The following is a 22,986-nucleotide window of genomic DNA, read 5'->3' on the forward strand; positions in this document are numbered from 1 at the left end:
TAGCAAACATCCCACGAAATCAATAAGCCCCCACTTGTTCTTTCTCTTACTTGGGATGCTGTCCAGCCATTTCTGACATTGCCCCATGATGGCCACCAGCTCCGGCAGCCCGGGCGGGCGGCGAGCATACAGTCAGTGCTCAATACACGGGGACCAAATGAATTGTGCTTACTGTTCTGTCCAAAGGGATGCTGTATTGATTGTTCCATCTTCAAGAAGCAAGGAGGGTGAGCAGCTTATCAAAGGCGGCACAATATCTGAAGACATTTCTATCTCCCTTTAGGCCCGCTTTTCGAAGTTTTTGCTGCAAATAATACAGCTATTTAAGCCGACAGCAAGTATGAACAGGGGCTGTTCCTAGCTCAGCAGAAGCCAAACTCATTCATACACGCTGTACAGATAGCTGTTTACACGCCTGTGTCCCGGTATTTTCAAGGGGCCACGTATGTACACACGTGAGCTTTTCTCCCGGCTTGTCTGTGGGTAGGTGAGGATGTGTCATGGGACCAAACCCCACCTGCTTCTGGTTTCCTATGACCTACAAGCTAAGAATGTTTTTAACATTTAGGCCTTATATTTTCATATAGTTTTAGATTTCCAGAAGCACAGAGCACACAGTACAGAGTTCCCCCTGCCTGCTCCCGGTCCCCTCAGCCCAAGTACACACGTGTCCCAATGAACAGCTTACATTACTAGTACATTTTCTACAATGGCATTAACCCAAGTCCATCGTTGGCATTAACCTAAGTCCATCGTTTACATTAAGGTTCGGTCTCTGGGTCATATAGTTCTACAAGTTTTGACAGATACATAATGGCCTGTATCCATTATTCTAGTTTCATACAGAATAGTTTCCTAACCCCCCAAATATCCGCTTCGTGTCACGTAGTCAAGAAACCAGAAGGATCATAATAATTCACGACATGTGAAAATGATGTGGAATTCAAATTGCAGTGTCTGCAAATAAAGACAGAAAGTTTTATTGGAACTAAGCCTCCCTGGTTTGTTTACATGCTGTCAACGGCTGCTCTTGTTCTACCCCAGAGTTGAGACCATGAGACCCACAAAGCCACAAATATTTACAGCAGGAAAAGTGCACTGACCTCTGGTCTGGACCATCAGTTCTGGAAAGTCTGAGTTGTCACCTCTCGGCATGTAGTGAGGTCATGCGGTCACAGCAGGTTTCAGCTGTGTCCTGTCCTCTCGGAAATGTTAGCAATGGGCTGCAGAGCTGGCACCCCGCCAGGGCCCTGACGCCCCGCTGCCGTTTTGCTGATGGGTCTTTATCACTTACGTCTTGACTCTTTCAAATAGTGAACCTCCCACAGGAGGTACGCGGTAGGGGATTAACCTCGCCTCGGGAAGGACTGGCCTGTGCCCAGTTCCTGGGAGGCGAGCTCTGGGCCCTTGGGTCCTCCTGCCTAATAAGAGTTTTTTTGTTTACCTGAGGCCTCGGGACACCCCTGACTTTCTATGACAACAATGAGATGTGTGGTGGGGGCCTGGGGCCGTGCTGTATCAGCTCGACCTCCGGCGGGACTAGAGACTAAAGGTCAGCCACAGGGGTGGTCAGTGTTGCCTGTGTAACTGACCACAGTAAACACCCTGGACGTGAAGGCTCGGGTGAGCATCCCTGGCGGGCAAGGCTTCATGTGCGTTGCCAGACATCACTGCTGGGAAAAGTCCACGCTCTCTGTGACGCCACTCAGGGGACACACCTGGGGCTCATACCTGCTCTCTCCCAGGCCTGCCCCATGCACGTCCCCCATGGGCTGCTCTTAGTCTGTGTCTTTACATTGTGGTAAACCATAACCATGAGTTTTACCTGCTTTCCTGAGTTCCGTGAGTCCTTCTAGTGGATCATTGAACCCCAGGGTGGTCTTGGGATCTTGTGACCCAAAAGAGATGGTTGGTTTGATGGTTCTGTTGAAATGTGTGGTTAACAAGGTGTGAAGAGTCACCTCTCCCACAGACTCCAGGGTGAATATCCACATTCCCTCACCTGTCACGGTTCTTCTACCACCACCGGAGTCTATACTGCAAGAGGGAGGGTCTTGGACATTTCCTCAAGTTGTGTTATTTCTGTCTCTGCTGTTGTGAAGTAGATACAATCATCTCCATTTCAAAGAAGAGAAAATGAGGCTCAGTGCAGGTAACCAGCCCAACCCTGAATTTCAAAGTCAGCAGGCAGCTGAGCCAGGCAAACCCACACCTGTTTTGTTTGTTTTTTCAGCTACAAATTAACTTTCAAAGTTTCCAGGCATCTTTTAGATAAAAACTCATTTTTAGTCTTTTTGTTAAAGATGTATTTGACCAAGTGTGACACAGAAGGGAAATTTCGGAGAGGATCTGGAAGTTCACATTTGAAGAGGTTTGTAGAAGCCAGATAAAAATACAGGGTTTTATGTTCCAATTAGAACTGAATGTTAGAATATATTGGTATCAGGTCACTGTGACCCACAAAACTTGGCTCTTCTCTTTATGTGAAGCTTTTTTTTTTTTTTTTGGTTGTTTTCACTGGAAAGACTTTTTCCTTTTAAAAACTTAGAAAATACAAGAGAAGTGAGACTGGAAGGCTCACCCAGCTTCCTGTAAAGCAGAAGCAATCAACTTCACGTTTCGGTGCATTTTCCCCAAGTCTCTGGATGACAGACAGTAATTTATGATGAAGTTATTTAATTTAAATAAGGGTTCATTGGCTATTAGAGTTGTTCTCTGGCCGGGCTGCAGATAGAGCCAGAATCTCTGGGGGCCGGCAAGCTCCTGGAAGACCCCAGCATGGGAACCGTCCTCCTAGATTCTGCAGCATACCCAGGTCGCTTGATGTGCTTATACCACGGACCTCTTCCAGTCTCCAGTGAAATCTCCAACTGTTAAATGCATCTCTTCCTGTGGCTGAAGTAGACATCTTGGTAACATTTTCAAGAAAACGTATCTGGGTGGTGTATTTCATGAGCACGTGGATGTCAGAGACAGTCTGGGTGTCCTCCCCACGTGTGGACAGTCCCTGCTTGGGTGTAAGGTTCTTAGAGACCCCCTCTTCTCGTAAACTGTAGCTCTGCTGTATTTCCTTCCGGCACGAGTGTGGCAGGGGCTGATCTGAGACCACACGCATTTATGTTTGTTTTTATGCAGCCGTATCTTCTCCTTCTAAGACTGCTCTTTGCCTTTATCTTTATTTTATCATTTTAAATGCTTGCCGAAATGTGTCTAACTTTGGCCCATTTCCTTGGGACATAGAGTACATTTGTCACCTGTGTGCTGAGATATTCATCACTTTTCCAGCAATTTTTCTGTAGTTATGTCATTGGTAATTAACTGTTTCAGTCGTTCTGGTATTTTCCTTAGAAATTGCTATAATTTCTCGCATTGGTTTTCTTAACTATAATTAACCCTTTCATCTTATCTCTTCAACTTTCTCTTCAGCACAAATTCTCCATTTTTCTCTGCGCCTTTATAAATATCTTAGAGGGAACTTGAGAGAGTCTGACTGGGGAAGGAGCTGACCGGTCCCCATCGCGTGGCCGGATTTGGGAATTTAGGAAAGTCCTAAAGCATCTCAGCTTGACTTAACACTTAAGAAAAAACATCTTATCCTCCAAACAGCAATTAAAAACCCAGGTTTAAGTCTATAATGGAAAGATTATTTCTCTTATGCAAAATGCAGTGTACTAATCATATGGCATAAATCACTTGTTGATTCTATAAATATTTATCAATTAGCAGTCACTTTTCTAGTTCTTGGAAGCGAGGACAAAACACAAAATCCCTGATCTCGTGGAGGAGACAGATGATAAACAAAACAAGTAAATTATGGAGCGTATCAGGAGGTGCTAAGTACTTAGGAACAAAATAAACATGAGAAGCAACTAAGGTTCGGGGGAGGGTGTGGATACAACAGAGTCCCGAGGTGTAAGCTTGCCTTCTCCTCCGTTAAGTGTTCAGGTATTGACACTCAGGAACCCACACGGACTGCTCTTTGATTACGTTTCATGTACAATTATATATTTCAAGCAAAGAAGTCACGACGCAGATTTTCTAGTTTAAGGCCCTGTTACATCAACGCTTCCGTGCTAAAGTGAAGAATGTGCTGAGCAATTTCTCCTTCCCTGGATTATGGAATCACCCGGGAGGCCACGCTTCTAACGTCCATGAAAGAGGGAGGCTGGAGGGTAAAAAGAGGAGACGTGAGGACAGAGGCAGCGGTGGGGGTGACACCACTGCTGACTGTGAAGATGGGGGAGGGGCCACGAGCCGAGGAACGCAGGCGCCTCCAGAGGCGGGAAAAGGCGGGGAGATGGATTCTCCCCTGGAGCCTCAAGAGGGGACCAGCGCTGCTGACACCTTGATCTTGTCCCCGGAGACCCACGTCAGACTTCTCACCCCCAGAACTGTCAGATAACTCATTTGTGTTTTCAGCTGCCAAGTTGGTGGTGATTTGTTACAGCAGCCACAGGAGGCTCATACAGGGACCGCCGTGCGGACTCCCCTCCAGCCGGGTCAGGGCCGGCCGAGGAGACTCATCCGATGGCCTGGGTCACGCTCCCCGTGGCCGTGGTCCCAGCCGTGGGTCCCCTGGGGCGGGGACCAGGGTCTGTCCTTCCCGATGCTGCATCCCCAGTGCCCGTCACGGTGCCCGGGACGCCCTGATGTTTGCTGGGTGACTTGAGCAAGCTTGGTCCTGCAGATGCCCTGCGTAAGGAAAGCGTGTTGGCAGCAGGCTGCTTCACATCTGACTTAGTGCCACGTTCAGGGACTGTGCCCGAGGGGAGCCCTGAAGTTTAAGCTGCTCCGGGAGGGCCCCTCTGCTGGGAATCGGCACTGTGGCCAGCCACCTGGTCCCCTGAGAGATCCTGCAGCCTCCAGAGGTGCGTGCGTGGGTCTCCGTGGCCCGGCCTCCCTGTCCACGTGGAGAAGGTACGTCCGGCGTCAGTAGAGAGCCACCGCTTCACATCTTCCCTTCTCCTTGTTTTCTTTCTAAGCAGCTGGGAAAAGCACAGCCGTGTATCTCAGGACGAACCAGGGGTCAGCTGGTCACTGCAGGACCCTCTGGCTCGTGTCATCAGCTCAAGGCAAGAGTTCCCGGCAGAGCAGCCAGAGGAGGGAAGCGGTCCTGAGTTTATTGCAGGCATTTCCTGTCCATGAAAAGATACCACGCTTGCTGCACACACACTCTTCCCGCCTGTCAGGCTCCCTCTGTGTCAGAGCCAGTAGCCTGTGTGGGCTTCAAAGGACCATGGTTTAAAAATGGCCATTCCAGGCGAGAACCTTAGACGCGGTGAGCACGTCATCCAGACTCCCGGCCTCTCCTGGCTGCACGGGCAGAACCAAGATGCTACCACCACTGACCTACACTTTGGCCTCTGCCCTTCCTTCTGCAGGGCACACATGGGAAATCGCAGAACAGCCCAGCACCCGCCCATCACGACTACTGTAACCAGATGTCCTTTCTTTTAGAGACAACCTTTGGCGACAAGGAGGAACATGCCGGCTGTACTGGGGGGATTAAATCTTTGTGCTGGAAGAATGATTTATGCTCCAATAAAGCCAAACAAAACCTAATTGGGTAGGATGAGACCAGCAAAAATTATGTTCATGATGAAAAACAGGACGAGAACTAATTACCCGGGTGCAGTGTTCCACTTAGCTATAATTCTACAGTCAATTAGTATTCTTTTTAATTGTACAATTAATGAACATATAAATTAAATTCATAGTTTATTTCTACCACTAAATTACTTATTTGAATTGCCTCTTTTTGGAAAAAAACAAGCGACTCAATGCACACATTATTAAAATGACTCGATAATGTACATTCTGGGCACGCCTTAATTGTAAAACAATTACTCCGCTATTATGGCTGGGATGCTGCTTGTGTTATTGGGAGCTGAATAATTTAATTTTCTCTTATCAAATGAACAGGTAATGGTTTCACTGACTGACACACAATCCTCCTGGCAGATTTCAACTTCCATCGGCAGATCCCACCGCACCCAGTGCCTGTAAAGGCAACACCGGAGAGGCAGGGGTTTTGATGTGACCTATGGGAGGCGCAGCCAGAATTCCCGTGCAGGCATCCCACTCTGGGCAGGAGGGGGTGAGACTGACGATAAAGTGACAGCAGAGCCGCCGCCCCAGCCCTCCCTGGCTACGGAGCAGAGGAGGAGAGAGGACGACAACAGAAAAGCAGTCTCTTCAGCCCCCGGGATGTCCCTCTGCAAGAGTACCTGGAAGCCCACAGGTGGTGGGTGCTCCCCTGTGCACCTGAGCCCCAGGTATCGCTCCTCCCCGCCAGGTATCACTCCTCCCTGCTGGGTATCTCTCCTCCCTGTCAGGCATCACTGCTGCTCCTCCCTCACGTCCACGGAGCCTCCACCCGTGCGGCCCTATTTCTCTCCCAGTCGCGGAAGCACGGAAGCCTTTGACGTCCCAAGGGTCCATCATGTCCTGTCGTGGGAAAGGGGGTGGCCCTGTCCCTGGGTGTTGCACAAGCAGAGGGGTGGGTGTCCTGCAGAACTCAGCGAGACAGCTGTAACCCATCCCTGCCTCCCTTCCCAGACAGCACTCCGCCTGCCCGGACACACAGTGTCCCGCCCCCTCCTCCAGGGCTCCTGCCCGGAGGGTTCTCCCTTCAGCAGGAGTCCGCTTGGGTCCCTCAGGAAATTGGTTTCTGACCCAGGTGCCCTGCCAGCAATCCAGGTACACCCGCCGGGTCCACGCTCCCTCCCGGATTCCTGCTCCACACAAGTGAATCCCTGCGACCTTCTGCTGCGGAACTGTGCAGGCTGGGGGGGCCCGGGCTCTGTCCGAGCCTGTGACCCGGGGCAAGACCCTCCGTCTGTCTGGGCTGGGCTTCGTCATCAGTGAAGAGAGGACAGCAGTGTTTCCCGGGGCGTCCTGTAAGAGTAAAGGAGCAAGGGCTCGGAGGGGCTCGGGAAGGTGCTGCAAAGGGCTTCTGCCTGACGCCGCCGACACTGCGCCCAAGTGGTGCTGGAAGGCGAAAACCCCACCACACCGAATGACAAAGGTGACGGGTGCAAGCGGACGTCACGCAGCCTGAAATCAGACCAGCATGGGGAAGAGGGTGCCCCGGAAGCAGGCGGCCGTCAGACGGGTCTCCTGAGATTTGCTGGGCCCAGTCCTGTTGATTTGGTGTGTTTCCCATGTTTGAACACAGTCTGAGTCATCTGACACACACAGCAGCAACAGGCCTGGATCAACGGGCCGGCACACACGTGTAGGAGCCGCCGTCCGGGCTTGGAGCAAATGCTTTCGCTGCTGCCTGCAGACGTGTGTCAGAGTCTACATGGCACCAGGCAAAGTTAAACAGACAAGCGAGGCATGAGGCAAGACTCATGCAGTCGGAGCTGAACTCAACTCCACTGAAACCAAAAGCCAGAGGTGGGGGTTGGGGGGTTTAAGCCCTGGGGGAGCCAGTGGAGAGTGCTGGAGGCCATCCTGGGGGAGGCGCCGGTGGGGGCTGTGTGGCACACGGAGTGAATGCTTTCTGCGGTGTGGAAGTCAGGCTGCCCCTCTCCTACGGAGACTGGGAGGTAAGGTGCCCTCTCCTTCTTCGTCTGCGCTCCAAGGAGGCGACGCCCAGGTCCTGGAGAAAGGTATTTCCTGGGTTGTTAAACAGGCAAGAGGCTGGGCAACATTTGCAAAGGGACAGAGGAAGAATTTACAATTGCAAGTGTTCTAAAGCAAATGCTCTAAGGAAAGGGAGGTGAGAAATCTCCAGCCAGGAAGAAATGTGTCTGAAGTGTCCCCTTCAGGGTCTGAGGGGAACGTTCCGTTGTCTTGGTCTCGGGTGAGTGGGTCCTGGGCTGCAGGCTGGTGGCCTAGGGACACTGCTGGCTGCCTCTCCTGAGGTCTGCTCCATGGTACCAGGGATGAAATTCATCTCTCAGGCGATCAGTTCCCCAGCCCTAAACGCCTGAGTCCTAAATTCCCAGCAATAATATACAAGATGTGCTGGTTCCGTTCATGTTATTAGCTGTCTCTTAATAACCTTTGGGTCAGGGTGTTATCGATGCTTCAGTTTAATTCAAATTATAATGGGATAAATCATCTGCCGTCTACAATCCATGTTTATTGAATTTCGTATGATCCACTTAATTTAGGCCCTCCCAGCTCTGAAGGTTGAAGCCTATTGAAAATCCGTCTCTTTATCCTCTCGTGACCTAATTTATGTTTTCCCCTTTAACTTTTCCGCCTACTTTATTGCTGTCACAGCCTCCAAGGCTCCGTGAAGCGGAAGGCGGGGCTGGGAAGATTCACATTTTTATTGCTTTATGTGGTATCCCAGCCCAGGCACCCAGATGAAAACAGACCCTGTGGGGTTCTCTGCAGCCTCCCTCTCTAGGACTTTTGATTCCGTCCAGCAGAACATACTTTCTTTGACCCAGTAAACACTTCCTGAGAACCTGCTCTGTATTTTAAACTGTGTTTGAAAATACAGGGTGCTTTAAAAATAGTGTGGCAACCTCAGAGAGGACCCAAGCAGGCACACTTGCATTCAGGGAGCACGTTGTCAACTGGATACAGATGGTCCCTGGGCAGGTGCGTCCGTGCTGGAGCGAGAGCCAAGGACCCCAGAGGAGGGCCTGGTCTCCTCGGGGTGGGGAGAGGGAGGGGCGGTCACCCAAAAGAATCTGAGACAGACCCCCCCCCCTCCAAGCTTGGTTAGATTTGGAAAAGAGGAGGTCGGTAGGGATGAGAGGAGCGGTGGTGGGGAGGGCTTCTGGGCCGAGGCGCAGCACGGCCTTGGGATGGAGAACAAGTGCAGGGTGGGCTGCAGAGAGGAGCACCTCCCCAGGCCCCAGCTGGGCATGGCGAGAGGGCCTGGGCTGTGGGGACAGGACGTGGAAGACGTCTGCTCAAGAGAGAAGCGAGGAGCGGGTGGCATCGGAAGGCACCCACGGCTCACAGTCGATGCCTGGAGCTCTGCTCGTTAATAACGGACACCCCCGGCCCCACCCCAGGAGCACGTGGGCTATATGGACGCTTCCTCCAGCGTGTGATTTGATGCTGATGAGACAACGTGCTTGTTGTTTGGGAAAAGCAGAAGATGCAGGCAGGTGCTGATGGCAAGTATCTGCGGACAGACGTCCGTGCCGCGCGCCACCGCGGTGAGGCGTGCTCCCCGATTCCTCTTCCGAGTTCATGGGTGACACCTGTCCCTGGGTGAACCCGCGGCCCTGCGGACTCACGCCATTTAATCACGGGCAATTAGTGTGACTGACAGCCCTGATTAAGCCCTTGCCTGAACAGGCTGCTTCCGCAGCATCCCTGCCGAGAGCAGCCAGCCCCACCTTTGATCTCTTTGATGTTCTGCTTTTCCATTCCGGCTGTTTCAGGTCTTATCAAAGTCCCTCGTCAGCTCTAATGAACATTTTTATTCCACTTTTCCTAACAATTTTAAGGTGCTGGTGTAAGGTGTTCTCTACACACACACACACACACACACACACAGAGTTACTATATTGTCTGTCACAAGGGCTCCTCAGTACAGAGAGAGGGATTTTGCATTGAAATTACTGGATGCTTGGAACAGCCTGCAATACACCAATTTTTTTTCAGAAACAACGTTATTGCCAATTTAGCTGCAGAAATTTCTGATGGTAATTCTTCTTTTTCTACATTTTAAAAAAATAAGATTTTTTTTTTTACTTTGAAATACGTATACAAACTCGACTTTCTGGAAGAGACTAATGGAAGAAAAATGAAAAAAAAAAATTATGTGGCATTTTAAAATACTTGAAGTTTTACTCATTTCCAAGATCAAATGCATTTAAAAAAGAAAAACTAATGGAAGATGAAATCTTGCATGATTTCATTTTGACCGTTTTTGTGATTCACTCCAGTTCAGTGTCGGAAGGTTCTGAACACACACAACCAGCTCGAGGGTTCTCTCCCCCCTTTCTCTGGTCAACCTGCATTTTCTTTACAGATGCTGTTTTGTGGCAGGCACGGTGCCTCTCGTATGCGTCTGTCGTTAGGATGAATCAAATACAAGAAATATGCTTTGCTCAGCAATCGCATGTTCCAGACGTCCTGAATCGGGGGTCATTTTTTCCCTTCTGCCCCACCTGCCTCTTCTCTCCTCCCCTCCTCCCTCTCTCGCTGTCCTGGACCAGCCCCTGAGCCTCTGGTCCTGGTTGATTTTAACAGCCTCCTGCCCAGGCTCTCTGACCCTTGTCTGCCCCGTTTCCTGGTGAGAAAGACAGAGGCTGAGCGCGTTACCATGCATTCAAAGGCTGCATCCTGTTGTCCTCTGTTCCCATCTCATCCCAACTTCCCAGGGAGGCTGGCTGCCCTGCCCCGACTTTGCCCGTCTTGCTCTGGGGTCCAGAAAGCAGCCTCGTCTTCCCATCCCGCCTCCAGGCCATGTCCCTGTCATGTCCCTCTACCTCCTGCCAGGCCTACCAAAGGCCCACGTGGCCCTGCGGCCAACTGTGACGTCCCTCACTTCTGTCTTCAAGCAGCTTTGAACAGAACAATGACCTACACGCACTGAACTCGATGTGGACTGTGCATCTAACTAGCACACAGCCTGCAAGTTAGGAATTGTGAGTACTTTACAAAGGAGGACTTTACCCTGAGGCCGGAAAGGATGATGGTGCCAGAGGTCAGCTACCTAGTGGTGAAGGAGGTTTTCCAGTCAGGAGACCCTGGGCCAGAAGCAGACCCCTCCCCACTGTGCGGGCTCTACCTCATGATGGCTTCACAAATACTCTGTGTCCAATCGTATTTAATAACATTTCCACCTAAACTGTGGTCTAATCTCATCCTTTGGGCTGAGAAATCCAGAAACCAAGGAAAGTGATCTGTGTCCCTGACCTGTTTTCATGAGGGCTTTCCAGATGGTGGATCAGTGGTTTAGTGGCTATAGAATCAATGAAAAGGACATCAGCAAGATGGGACAATAGGAGGTCACAGCCTCTGTCCCCTCACAGAAAGAATATGATATAAACAACCATCCTCAGAGGAACACACCTGCACGGGAGCTCTGGACCCCAGGTGAGACACCGCAGCATCTGAGTGGAGAGAAACGAGGAAACACACACTGGGTGATGTATGTAAACGTCTGACTTCTCTGTGGGTCTAGGCTCCAGGCCCTGTTGAAAAATGAACAAATGACCTTAATAGACACCTTTCCAAACATATGTACAGATGGCCAACAGGTGCATGAAAAGGTGCTCAACATCACTAAGCATCAGAGAAACGCGAATCAAAACCACACTATGTCTCCTCACAGTCCTTAGAATGGCTATTTTTAATAAAAAACAAAAGATAGCAAGTGTTGGTGAGTATGTGGAGAAAGGGACACCCTGGAACAGCGCTGGCGGGAACGTTGACTGGTGCAGCCACTGCGGAAACCAGTGTGGCGCTTCCCCAGAAAATTAAAAATGGAACCATCATACCATCCAGCCATCCCATTTCCAGGTGTTTATCCAAAAGAACTGAAATCAGTATCTGGAAGAGACACCTGCACCCCCGTGCTCACTGCACGTTTTACATGTTCATCCACAGGTGGCAAGGTGTGGGGACAACATAAATGCCCGTGGACAGGTGAATGGATTTTTAAGAAAATGCAGTATATAGAATCAAAATGGAATACGATCCACCCTTTAAAAAGAAAAGAATGCTGCCATTTGCAACAACATAGACGGACCCAAGGACATTGTGCTGAGTGAAATAAGCCGGACCCAGAAAGGCAAACGCTGAATGGTCTCACGTATATGTGAAATTTACTCTACTCAAGCTCCGGAAGCAAAGAGTAGAATGGTGACTGCCAGGGCTGGGGAGGGAAACCGGGAGATGTCTGTCAGAGGTGCCAAGTTTCACTTAACATGGGAGAAGGACGTTCTGGAGATGTTCTACACAGCCTAGTGCCTATAGCTAATGGTACTGTATTGTGTGCTCAAAGTTTTCCAAGAGGGTAGATCTCGTATTGTGTTCTTACCATAAAATTAATAATAATAATAATGATAATAAAGGGGGTGGGAGGGAACTTTGGGAGGTGATGGATGCGTCTGCGGCCTTGATGGTGGCAGCGGTTTCATGGGACTCTTCTTATCCCCAAACTCATTGAGTCGTATACATTTAATATGGACCGCTTTTTACATGACAGTCATACCTGTACAAAAAAAATAATGATTAAAAAAAAAAAAACAGTCCATTAGGGAAGGCATAGTGTAGAAACTAGCCAACCACATGTGCTGCTGTCTCCCTGAGCTGCTTGGATTTCAAAGGAAAAGGAAAGAAAGTGGCCATGTTTGGGCAACACCTGCAAACTCGACTTTGATTTGTTTTCTCAAACGTGGCTTCTGGGCCAAAGCGTGCACTGAAGATGCTGGGTTGAGACGGAGGATGCAGGGAAGGCTGCACTGTGGATTTCTGCGGTGCTGAAACCCATCCACGTCTCACTCTTCCCCACCACTCTCCTCTGTGCGATGGCTTTCAGCCACGTTTGCGTTCCCTACACGGCAGCAGTGGATAGCGGCCTTTGTGGAGGGGTCCAGGCCCAGGCGCTGTTAATGATCTCTTTGCTTCCTGAAGCGATTTTATTGTGTTTAATTGATGTGTTTTGGGGGACAGGAAGGGGCATGAATCTGTCTCTTTCTCTTCTAAAGGGAGAAAATGAAGGGTGTTTATTCCCTAGCCTGGCATTCTTGGTGGCCCGCAGGCCAAGGGGGAGGCTGTGTCCCAACCCCCACCCTGAGCCAGAGGTGGGAGGATGGATCGCCATCCCGGCAGCCTCAGGATGGGTGAAAGCCGCCTTCATGAGAAGAGGCCAGGGCCCCGATGGAGGGATTTCAGACACTTTCAGAACTGAACAAGCTGGGAACCTGGCCAGGAAATCCATCCGTTAGTGGACCACACCCTGTTATTTCGAGAACCCTATTTAGCACACACGGGCTTAACCGAGGGTTATTATGAACTGTGACCTTGCTTCATTGAGTGCTTACTCTGTGCTGGCTAGCGCGCCAAGGGATGAACACAGGCCATTTCATTAAACCCTCACAGCAACCTCACGAAGGTGTATGATTCTCGCTGGTTAAGGATGAAGAACGGAAGCTCTGAGGACTTAAATAACGTGCCTGAGCCCCAGCTCCCAGGCAGCAAAGCCCCAGCTCCCAGGCAGCAAAGCCCCAGCTCCCAGGCAGCAAAGCCCCAGCTCCCAGGCAGCAAAGCCCCAGCTCCCAGGCAGCAAAGCCCCGTTTTGAACCCTGGTTCAGGGGACGCCAGGGCGTGCACTCCCCGTGAAGATGCTGCAGTGGGACTCTGGAAACTCGCACCAGCAGGCTGCTGAGTCGGTCACAGGCACGGTTACCGCCGTGAGGGCGTGCTGGCCGGCACTGCTCTTGACAGACGTTCCACTCCTGGGCATTTGTCCCCAAAACGAACATAGCCCCCGGCTTTGCCTTCCCGCCTCTCGAAGGTGAAAACTGCCTTCCTCCAACCACATTCATTCTAAACACGGGCTCATTTTTAAATACATAGTCTAAAAAACCTGAACAAGGAAGAAAAGCATAAAGTATCAATGGGCAATTGCTTTTAGCATTTCCGGGACGTGTTTTCAGTTTCCGCAAATAACTGCCACGGACAGCTGTGCACACACGCACGTGGGAAGCTGCTCCAGTGACAGCAAAGGGGACTGGAGAACGGGCGGCTGCTGGGTGTCTGAATTGTCACTGAATAATCTGTCTGAGGTGTTTGTCAGCGTTGATGGGCACAGCCACTCACCATCGTGAGTGGTACGGAGCATCACCCTAGTGCCTCTCCGGCCCCTTCTCTGTGAACGTCTACGTCGCTTCCAGTGCTTCACGATTATCACATTTGATGGGCAACCTTCTACATAATCTTTAGCATTTGTCCACCTGCCTCTTACCGGGAGGGCACTGAGTATTTGGGAGCGGTATACAATCTACCACAACCGTTATGATTACATATTATCATCCACATACCTATCGGTGCAAATCCCCAGCACGGAGCTTTGCAGTAAAAGAACAGTATCTTTCTCTTTTCCTGTTCCTTTAAAGAGGGTCCTCCTTGCCCTTAAGGCTTAGGACTCCCCATTTGCATGAAACAACATCTCTCTTCTGCATGCATTTCTCCAGCCCATTGCTAGAGAAGATACACAACATTCTAGGGCTGATTTCTAAAAGAACCGCATCACCGAGACCCAGTGTTAGAGAAGATCCCTGTGAGACAGTTCCGCAGCAGTGTGCCACGGCGCTTGCCTCAGAAGGAAATGGGTGGAAAGGAGACAAGTGTGGTCCTTTATCAGCGACTGTTTCACAATCCTGCTTTGTCTAACTAAAGAAAAATCAGACAGAATAGTTCCAAAGTATCCTGGGGCTTGGCATCACTTTCCGCACAGAGAGGATCCCAAACTTTCTCCAATCCCAGCTCCAAGCCACACTCCTAAAAAGCTAGAAACGTCATCAATACAAAGACCAGAAATGTAAGCACAGGGCACTTGAGTCTTTAAGGGGAAACAGCCCGAGGGGGAGGGAGGGGTTTCCATGAGTATTTAACGTTTGAACAGCGCAGATCCCAGACCAAAAGACACCAGAAAAGCTTCAGGAGAAACAGTTTAATTGTAAAGCCAAAGCAGCAAATAATCGGCAATGGGTCCTCCAGTGCCTAAAGTGCACCCGCAGAGGATTTTAGGTCTCGACTCGCAGAGCATGAACGCAACAATGATCTCTGATTTTCAAGTTAGCCGTTAGGAGTGTTCGAAGTCCCGTTTTTTTCTGAAAGCGTGAGAAAGAAGAAGCCGCTCGGTATTCGCAGCCGCGTTCTGTGTGGAACTCTAGAAGGCATTGATAGCCGTTGTTCGCGGTCATCAATTTGACCTCTACCGAGTGGCCCAGATTGATGGGAACTTCGTTGACGAGTCAGGCGGTACCTGCACTCCATCCCGTCTGACAATTTATGACGTTAACTGGGAGAGCTGAGGGCTCTGAAACTGGACTTACTCAAGAGCTTTTTACTCACCAGAGACGGCACGTTTGGGGGAGAATGTGATACCCATGCTTTTATCTAAAAGCTGGGAAGATGCTGTGACCAGCTTAGACACACAGAGGCACACACACAGACACACAGACACACTTTTAATCTCAGACGTTCCCCTCTTCTCGTCTCCTGCTGCCGTCGTGTTGGGAGCCTTCATCCGCTTCTTGAGCAAGAGGGGAGAGAGAACTGGGGCTGCCAACGAAGCAGTGCAGGAGGAAAGATGCGAATAAGAAGATAGTTTTGGGGTCTTAAGAACTGCAGCTGAGGAGACACAGATTCGGTTAACCCCGGAAGAGCATTCCGAGAAAGAGACAGAGTCAGGGGCTCACGAAGACAAAAAGCCACAAGGTTGTTAAAAGTCGCTGGCCGAGAACTGTGATTGCCTCTCATGCGAGTCAGAAAAGACGTGTCCTTGAGGAATGAACCACAAGTGGTTTTAGGGTAGGCGTCTGATAAGTGGATAAACTGTCATGAGTTATTTTAGGGTAGGGGTCCGAAAAGCAGCTTGAGTTTCTGGCAGGTGTTTGGGATGAATCCATCAGGTCCAAAGGTCAGATCCCATTCAGGCTGAGACACACCTAAGTCACACTTCCTCTGTGGTCTCCCAGCTCCACTTCAGAGGGCTCTCTTAGCAGTACAGACTCCATTTTGATTTTCCTTTCACCAGGCCCGATCTTAGACATTTACCACCTCTGAGACCACTGGGCAAGTCTATTAAGACCCGCAAGGAGCATTAGACCCAGAATGATGGAGGGTAATCAAAACTATACAACAGATATGTGAGGATATATGAGGGTGAGTCAAAAATTATCCGCACACTGGCTGTGGAGTTTATAGAACTTTTAAACACAACTGAAGTGCGGATAATTTTTGACTCACCCTCCTACTGATTTTCTTCCAAGTAATTAGCTCTACACGTCAACAAACAAAAGTTAACGACTTAACTTTTAGATCATCAGTCTTTTGAAGTCGTTTGCACTTTATCAATGGGGAAGGTGGAGCTCAGAGAGGCAAATCTGAGATCATATGTGATTCTTCCATAGGTTTTCATACTATGAAAATCTACGTGATATGCCCCTGCACATCTATATGTCCGCATATATGCGAGGTCTTTACATGGTTGCTAAAGTCAAAGGAAACTCGAGTAGATACAGCAATTCCCAGGGACTGTTACTGGCTGATGCTGGTATGACTCTTTCATCTGGTAGTCACTGCAGCTGTGATGCAATTCTTCTTAATACACAAATCAATGCATATTTCTTACCTGACCCTGCTCGGTGGAATTCTTATTAAAGGTGACCTGAGTTATTTTCATTTCTTTATTAAAGCCAGCTTTCTAAAGGCTTTCCAGGAACAGAGAATATTTGTTTCTTCCCTGCACTCACCTACCCAAGTCCCATCTGGTCAGATCCAACTCTATTTACACCTGCACATACAGAGCTGAAAGTAGGTGTAAGGAAAATGCAACCATCCTACCTGGCCTCGATCAGAAATCGTGAGCTCACCTGGATGCAGCTGGCCGGATTCTAAGCCCCCTGATCCACGGTCCTCACACGTGGTCCCCAGCCAGCATCACCTGCTGAATCAGAACCCCTGTGGTGGAGGCCAAGCCCTCTCAGTGTTCACCTGACGTGGGCCCACATCTGGGGCTCATTCTCCCCTCCTTCTCCTCCTCGGGGGTTACTGAGCATCTCCTTTCTTCTCTTTGGAACGGTGATACCTCCTCCTCCATCCTCACTCACAGCAGAAGACCTGGCTTCCTCCTTCAGGAAAAACACAGAAGCAGTGAGAAGAGGACTTCCACTTTCTGCCACCATCATACCCACCAGCCCCTGTGCAGACAGACCCCTAGCTTCTGCCCGCCCTGTTGCTGCTTTTGCTGAACTGCTCGCGCTCTCATCCGAGGTCACCTCCTCTGCTCTGGCCCTGGAGGTCTCACCTCTGAAACACTCCGGGACCTCGAGTCAGCAGTTCATCAGTCTTTATCACTCCCTTGGCTGTCTTTATAATGCAAACCTATTAGCCGTGTGATCCCTGTCTAAACGCAAGAAACAGAGCAACATCTCAACTCTCTTGATCCTCTAACCCTTTCCATCCACTTAACTGTCCCCTTTATGTTAATTTTCTGCAAAGAGTTGTCTATACTTGTATCAAGTTCCTCTCTTCCCTGTCTCGGTTGAACCTACCCATCAAACTCGCATCCGTACCACTCACCAGAACTGTCCCTGAGAAGGACTCCACAAGCTCCCCACTGCTAAGCCTGGTGGTCCTCTTTCAGTCTCATGCTGCATATTTGTCTGCAGCATCTGACACCGCTGAGCATGGCCTCCTGTCTTCACTTGGCTTCTGACCGATTCTCCACTTTCTTCACGGATGCTCCTTCGTGGTCCGCCCTTCTGGCTCCTCCTCATTTCTCTAGTCAAAATGCTGGGATGCCCAGAGCTCGGGCCCAGTCCTGTTACTTCCTGATTTCTATTAGGACCCCTAGGTAGGGGCTCTCAGTCTTGGCAGCACCTCAGAATCCCCTCGGGCGTTTCGAAAACTTTCAACCCACCCTAGATCAATTCAGTCAGAATCTCTCGGGTGGAACAGAAACATCAGCATGTTTTCAAAGCTCCCCAGGTGATTGCTGGGTGCAGTCAAGTTTGAAAACCACTTTCCTCAGGGATCTCATCCAGTTTATTGCCAAAGCATCTAGATGCTAATGGCCCTCGTCTCAGAGTTCTGGCGAGTCCTGCCCCACCCCCAACAGTCCAGATTCCCACCCAGCATCTGCAGAGAGTTGGCTGAGACGCAACTCGTACTTAAAATGTTCCAACTGGACTTTTGGTCCATCACCCTGAAATTCAACCAACGTCGTCTCCATCTTGGCAGATGGAAAATCCATCTTTCCAGGTTCTCGGGCCGAATTTCCTGAGGTGACCTCAGCTCCCCTCTTCCTCATGCACCCTGTGTCCAATCTGCAGCCAATTCTGTGCTGTGAAGTGTGTTCAGAATCTTACCATTCCTCAGCATCCCCACCGCCACCCCCTGGACCAAGCCATCGCCCTCTCCTGCCTGGTGATTACGACTGACACCTCCCATCTGCTTCCATTCTCCTCCCTCCACTTTCCCTTTCAATATGGCCAGAATGGCTCTTTCGAAACACGAGTCAGTCCCTGTCCATTTTCTGCTGCAACTCTCTAGTGGCTTCTGATTCCACCAAGGGTAAAACCCAAGGGCACCATTTTCTTTCCAGGTACCTTTTCTTCATCATTTTTATATCTATAGCCCATTTCATGCCATTGTTAATCAGAGATCATCAGAACAGATAGTGGAATTGTTCCCAGCTACAAATATCTTACCTCTTTTCTACTTGACAAGAAAACACTTTCAGATAGTTCTAGATCAGCATTTTCTAAACTTACCTGACCATGAAACATTTTTAAATTATAATATATTGATGGAACACCAAGAGGAGTTCATGAAATATAAATGTAGGGCTAGATTAAAGTAGACAGCACCAAAAAAAGTTCTCAAAGGTGAATTAATCACTTAAAGAAATAATAAAAGTTTGAGTCATATTCTCTTTGCTTTAATACAGAACAAAAAACAAATTAGAGAAATCTGCTCAGGCATAAGTTAATGAGAATAAAATATATCAACATAAAGTAATTCCTTTTTGCACGTGCATTTTTTAATCAAAGAAGACATGCTCCCGAAACTGTTTTATTAAATAGCACTTTTTGGGATTTAGTCTAAAACTCTCAGCTGCTTAAAATCTGGAATGACGACACAGAGCTTCACCCCCACGTGAGGCACAGGAGCAAATCTATTTCCACTTTCTGTTCAGCCTGAGCGGGATGTGAGCAATTCTGCTTCTGCATGTGTGACGTGGCAAAGGGACAAACACGCAGACGACGTTCTCCACGGTATTTGGGAGCAACTGAGTTGGGTTGCTCCCTAAGTCCTCCACCTTGATGTTGTTTACTCGCTGATCTGCTCTTGATATTTTAGAAAGCAAATCTGCATATGCTTCTCTTCACGTCCAAGTTTTCACTGTAGACACTCCAGACTGTTTGAGAACCTCACGAGTTTGTGTGGTTTTGTCATCGCTGCTGTTTTGATAAAACCACCTTCCTCCAGCCGCACGTCTGTAGGGAAGCGTTTTGCGCACTATAAATATTTGAGGCACCATGAACGTTGAATAATGCCACAGATAGATGCTGAAATATCAGGCAAAATACACAACACAGAGCGGTGGCCAATCAGTGGACAACACTCATCTCAAGGGCAGTGGACAAGTGCTGCTGGGACACAGGGAGGCTTGACCTTGGGCACCTGCCAAAGTATGGAATGTGGTGGCTTTGAGCCAGATGCCTGTGTCCAAATCTTGGTCCTGCTCCCTCACAGCTGAGCACCAGGGCAAATGCTGTAATGCCTCTGAACCTCAGCTACCTTATCTATAAAATGGGAACAATTCTAGTCTTAGGGGATTAAAGATGCAGTGCAGCATTCGGGTAGCACTTGGCACACAGGGAGCCCACACGACCATTAGGTTATTTTTCTTAGATTGTCGCCTAGTGATAGGAACAACTATGTTTGCTGCCTTTTTACAAATATCTAAAAAATACTTTTTAAAAATTGAAGGTTGCAGATAGGATTAAGATGGTGGAGTGGGAGGACATGCACTCACTCCCTCTTGCAAGAGCACCGGAATTACAACTAAATGATGAACAATCATTGACAGAAAGACACTGGAACTCACCAAAGAAGGCACCCCACATCCAGGGACAAAGGAGAAGCCTCAATGAGATGGTAGGAGGGGTGCAATCATGTTAAAATCAAATCCCATAAATGCTGGGTGGGTGACTCACAGACTGGAGAACAGTTATACTGCAGAAGTCCACCCACTAAAGTGAGGGTTCTGAGCCCCACGTCAGGCTTCCCAACCTGGGAGTCCAGCAACGGGAGGAGGAATCCCCAGAGAATCAGACTTTGAAAGCCAGCGGGATTTGATTGCAGGGCCTCCACAGGACTGGTGGAAACAGAGACTCCACTCTTGGAGGGCACGCAAAAAATAGTGTATGCACCAGAACCCAGGGGGAAGGAGCAGTGACCCCATAGGAGACTGAACCAGACCAACCTGCTGGTGTTGGAGGGTTGCCTGTAGAGGTGGGGGGTGACTGTGGCTCACCAAAGAGACAGGGGCACTGGCAGCAGGGGTTCTGGGAAGTGCTTATTGGTGTGAGCCCTCCCAGAGTCCACCATTAGCCCCACCAAAGAGCCTGTCAGCTCCAGTGCTAAGTAGCCTCAGGCCAAACAACCAACAAGGTGTGAACACAGCCCCACCCATTAGCAGACAAGCAGATTAAAGTTTTACTGAGCTCTGCCCACCAAATCAGATTAAAGTCTTACTGAGCTCTGCCCACCCAGCCCTACCCACCATCAGTCCCTCCCATCAGGAAGCACCCAGGAGCCTCCTAGACAGCTTCCCCCACAAGAGGGTAGACAGCAGTATCAAGCAGTATCAGCAGTATTTTGTCTTGTGGAACTGAAAACCACAGCCACAGAAAGATAGAGAAGATGAAAAAGCAGAGGACTTTGTACCAGATGAAGGGACAGGATTAAACCCCAGAAAAACAACTAAATGAAGAGGAGATAGGCACCCTTTCAGAAAAAGAATTCAGAATGATGATGGTGAAAATGATCCAGGACTTTGAAAAAAGACTGGATGCAAAGATCAGAAAGTTTACCAAAGACCTAGAAGAATTAAAGAGCAAACAAACAGAGATATGCAATACAATCACGGAAATGAAAAATACACTAGAAGGAACCAATAGCAGATTAACGGAGGCAGAAGGGCGAATAAGTGAGCTGGAAGACAGAATGGTGAAAATCACTGATGCGGAAAAGAATAAGAAAACAAGAATGAAAAGAACTGAAGACAGCCTAAGAGACCTCTGAGGCAATGTTAAATGCACCAACATTTGCATTATAGGGGTCCCAGAAGGAGAAAAGAGAGAGAAAGGACCCGAGAAAATATTGGAAGAGATTATAGCTGAAAACTTCCCTACCATGGGAAAGGAAATAGCTACCCAAGTCCAGGAAGCGTAGAGAGTCCCAGGCAGGATAAACCCAAGGAGAAACACGCCAAGACATATAGTAGTCAGATTGACAAAAATTAAAGACAGAGAATTGTTATTAAAAGCAACAAGGCAAAAATGACAAATAACATACAAGGGAACTTCCATAAAGGTAACAGCTGATTTCTCAGCAGAAACTCTGCAAGCCAGCAGGGAGTGGTGATATATTTCAAGTGGTGAAAGGGAAGAACCTACAACCAAGAATACTCTCCCCAGCAAGGATCTCATTCAGATTCGATGGAGAAATCAAAAGCTTTACAGACAAGCAACAGCTAAGAGAATTCAGCACCACCAAACCAGCCCTACAACAAATGCTAAAGGAACTTCTCTAAGCGGGAGACATAAGAGAAGAAAAGGACCTACAAAAACAAAAACAAACCAATTAAGAAAATGGTAATAGGGACATACATATCAATAATTACCTTGAATGTAAATGGACTAAATGCACCAACCAAAAGACACAGACTGGCTGAATGGATACCAAAATAAGACCCATATATATGCTGTCTACAAGAGACCCACTTCAGACATAGGGACACATACAGATGGAAAGTGAGGGGATGGATAAAGATATTCCATGCAAATGAAAATCAGAAGAAAGCTGGAGTAGCAATAGTCACATCAGATAAAACAGACTTTAAAATAAAAAATGTTACAAGAGACAAGAAAGGACGTTACATAAAGATCAAGGGATCCATCCAAGAAGAGGAGATAACAATTATAAATATATATGCACCCAATATAGGAGCACCTCAGTACATAAGGCAAATGCTAACAACTATGAAAGAGGAAATGCAAGGCAGAAATAGAGACACAGATGTAGAGAACAAACACATGGACACCAAGTGGAAAGCGGGGAGGGTTGGGGAGGGATGAATTGGGAGCTTGGGATACCAAATTTTACACTCTAAATATATGCTGTTTATTGTCTGTTAACTGTATCTCAATAAAAGTTATAAAAAAAATTGAAGGTTGGAAGTATAGTCCTCCCACTGCCCCAAAGAAGCAGGCATGAATATATTGCATGGATCACATTTGAGGAAACATCTTCTCAAAGCAGTTGATACAGTCAGAGGTTTTTCCAGCCGTGCACACCATAGTGAGCTGGGCATTCATCTGGAAATTATGATGATGGTAAGTACCAATTTCTGAGCAGGTTTGGTCCAGACACTACACTAGCAGTTGGATGTGCTTCACTCCTAATTCCTGCACCAGTCCTGCAGAGCAGCCACCACATCCACCTTTCCGGGAGAGGAAAATGTGGCAGAGATGCTGACTGACGTGCCTTGACACCTCGGGGATGACGGGAGGTGAGCCTGGAAGAGGCCGTCCTGTCCTAATGCCACATGCTTCCCCTCCGCCCCACCATCCCTGGGGATAAACAACAGACACAGGCACACTGAGAAGAAACAGGGACAGGAAAGACGGTCATTTGGGGAGGACCAAAGATGCTGTCAGAGCAAGGTCAAAGAAGAGTTTGTTACAGCCGAGAGCAGAGGTGGGTGGGAGGTTGAGGGCAGCCCTGAGACCCTCTGTGCACCAGAAGAGTGGGAAGATTCCTGGGCTGGAGGGAACTTGTTGATGGTCTCAGGGAGGGAAATCCCAAGTACCAGAGGCCATCGAGGGGACTTAGTCGACCTTGCGTCCTTTGAAAGGTCCTTTGCCCTCATCTTCTCCTCCAGCCCTTGACTCATTCATTGGTCTGCTCTGAACACATCAAACTCATCCAACACATCAGACTTTACATCTGCCTGCAGTTCCCACTTCCAAACAACACCGCTGTACACACCACTAAAGAAAACGAAGCCAGCTCCTCGTGGTGTCTCACGGAGCC

This window comes from Hippopotamus amphibius, chromosome 12, assembly GCF_030028045.1.
Source record: "Hippopotamus amphibius kiboko isolate mHipAmp2 chromosome 12, mHipAmp2.hap2, whole genome shotgun sequence".
NCBI lineage: Eukaryota > Metazoa > Chordata > Mammalia > Artiodactyla > Hippopotamidae > Hippopotamus > Hippopotamus amphibius.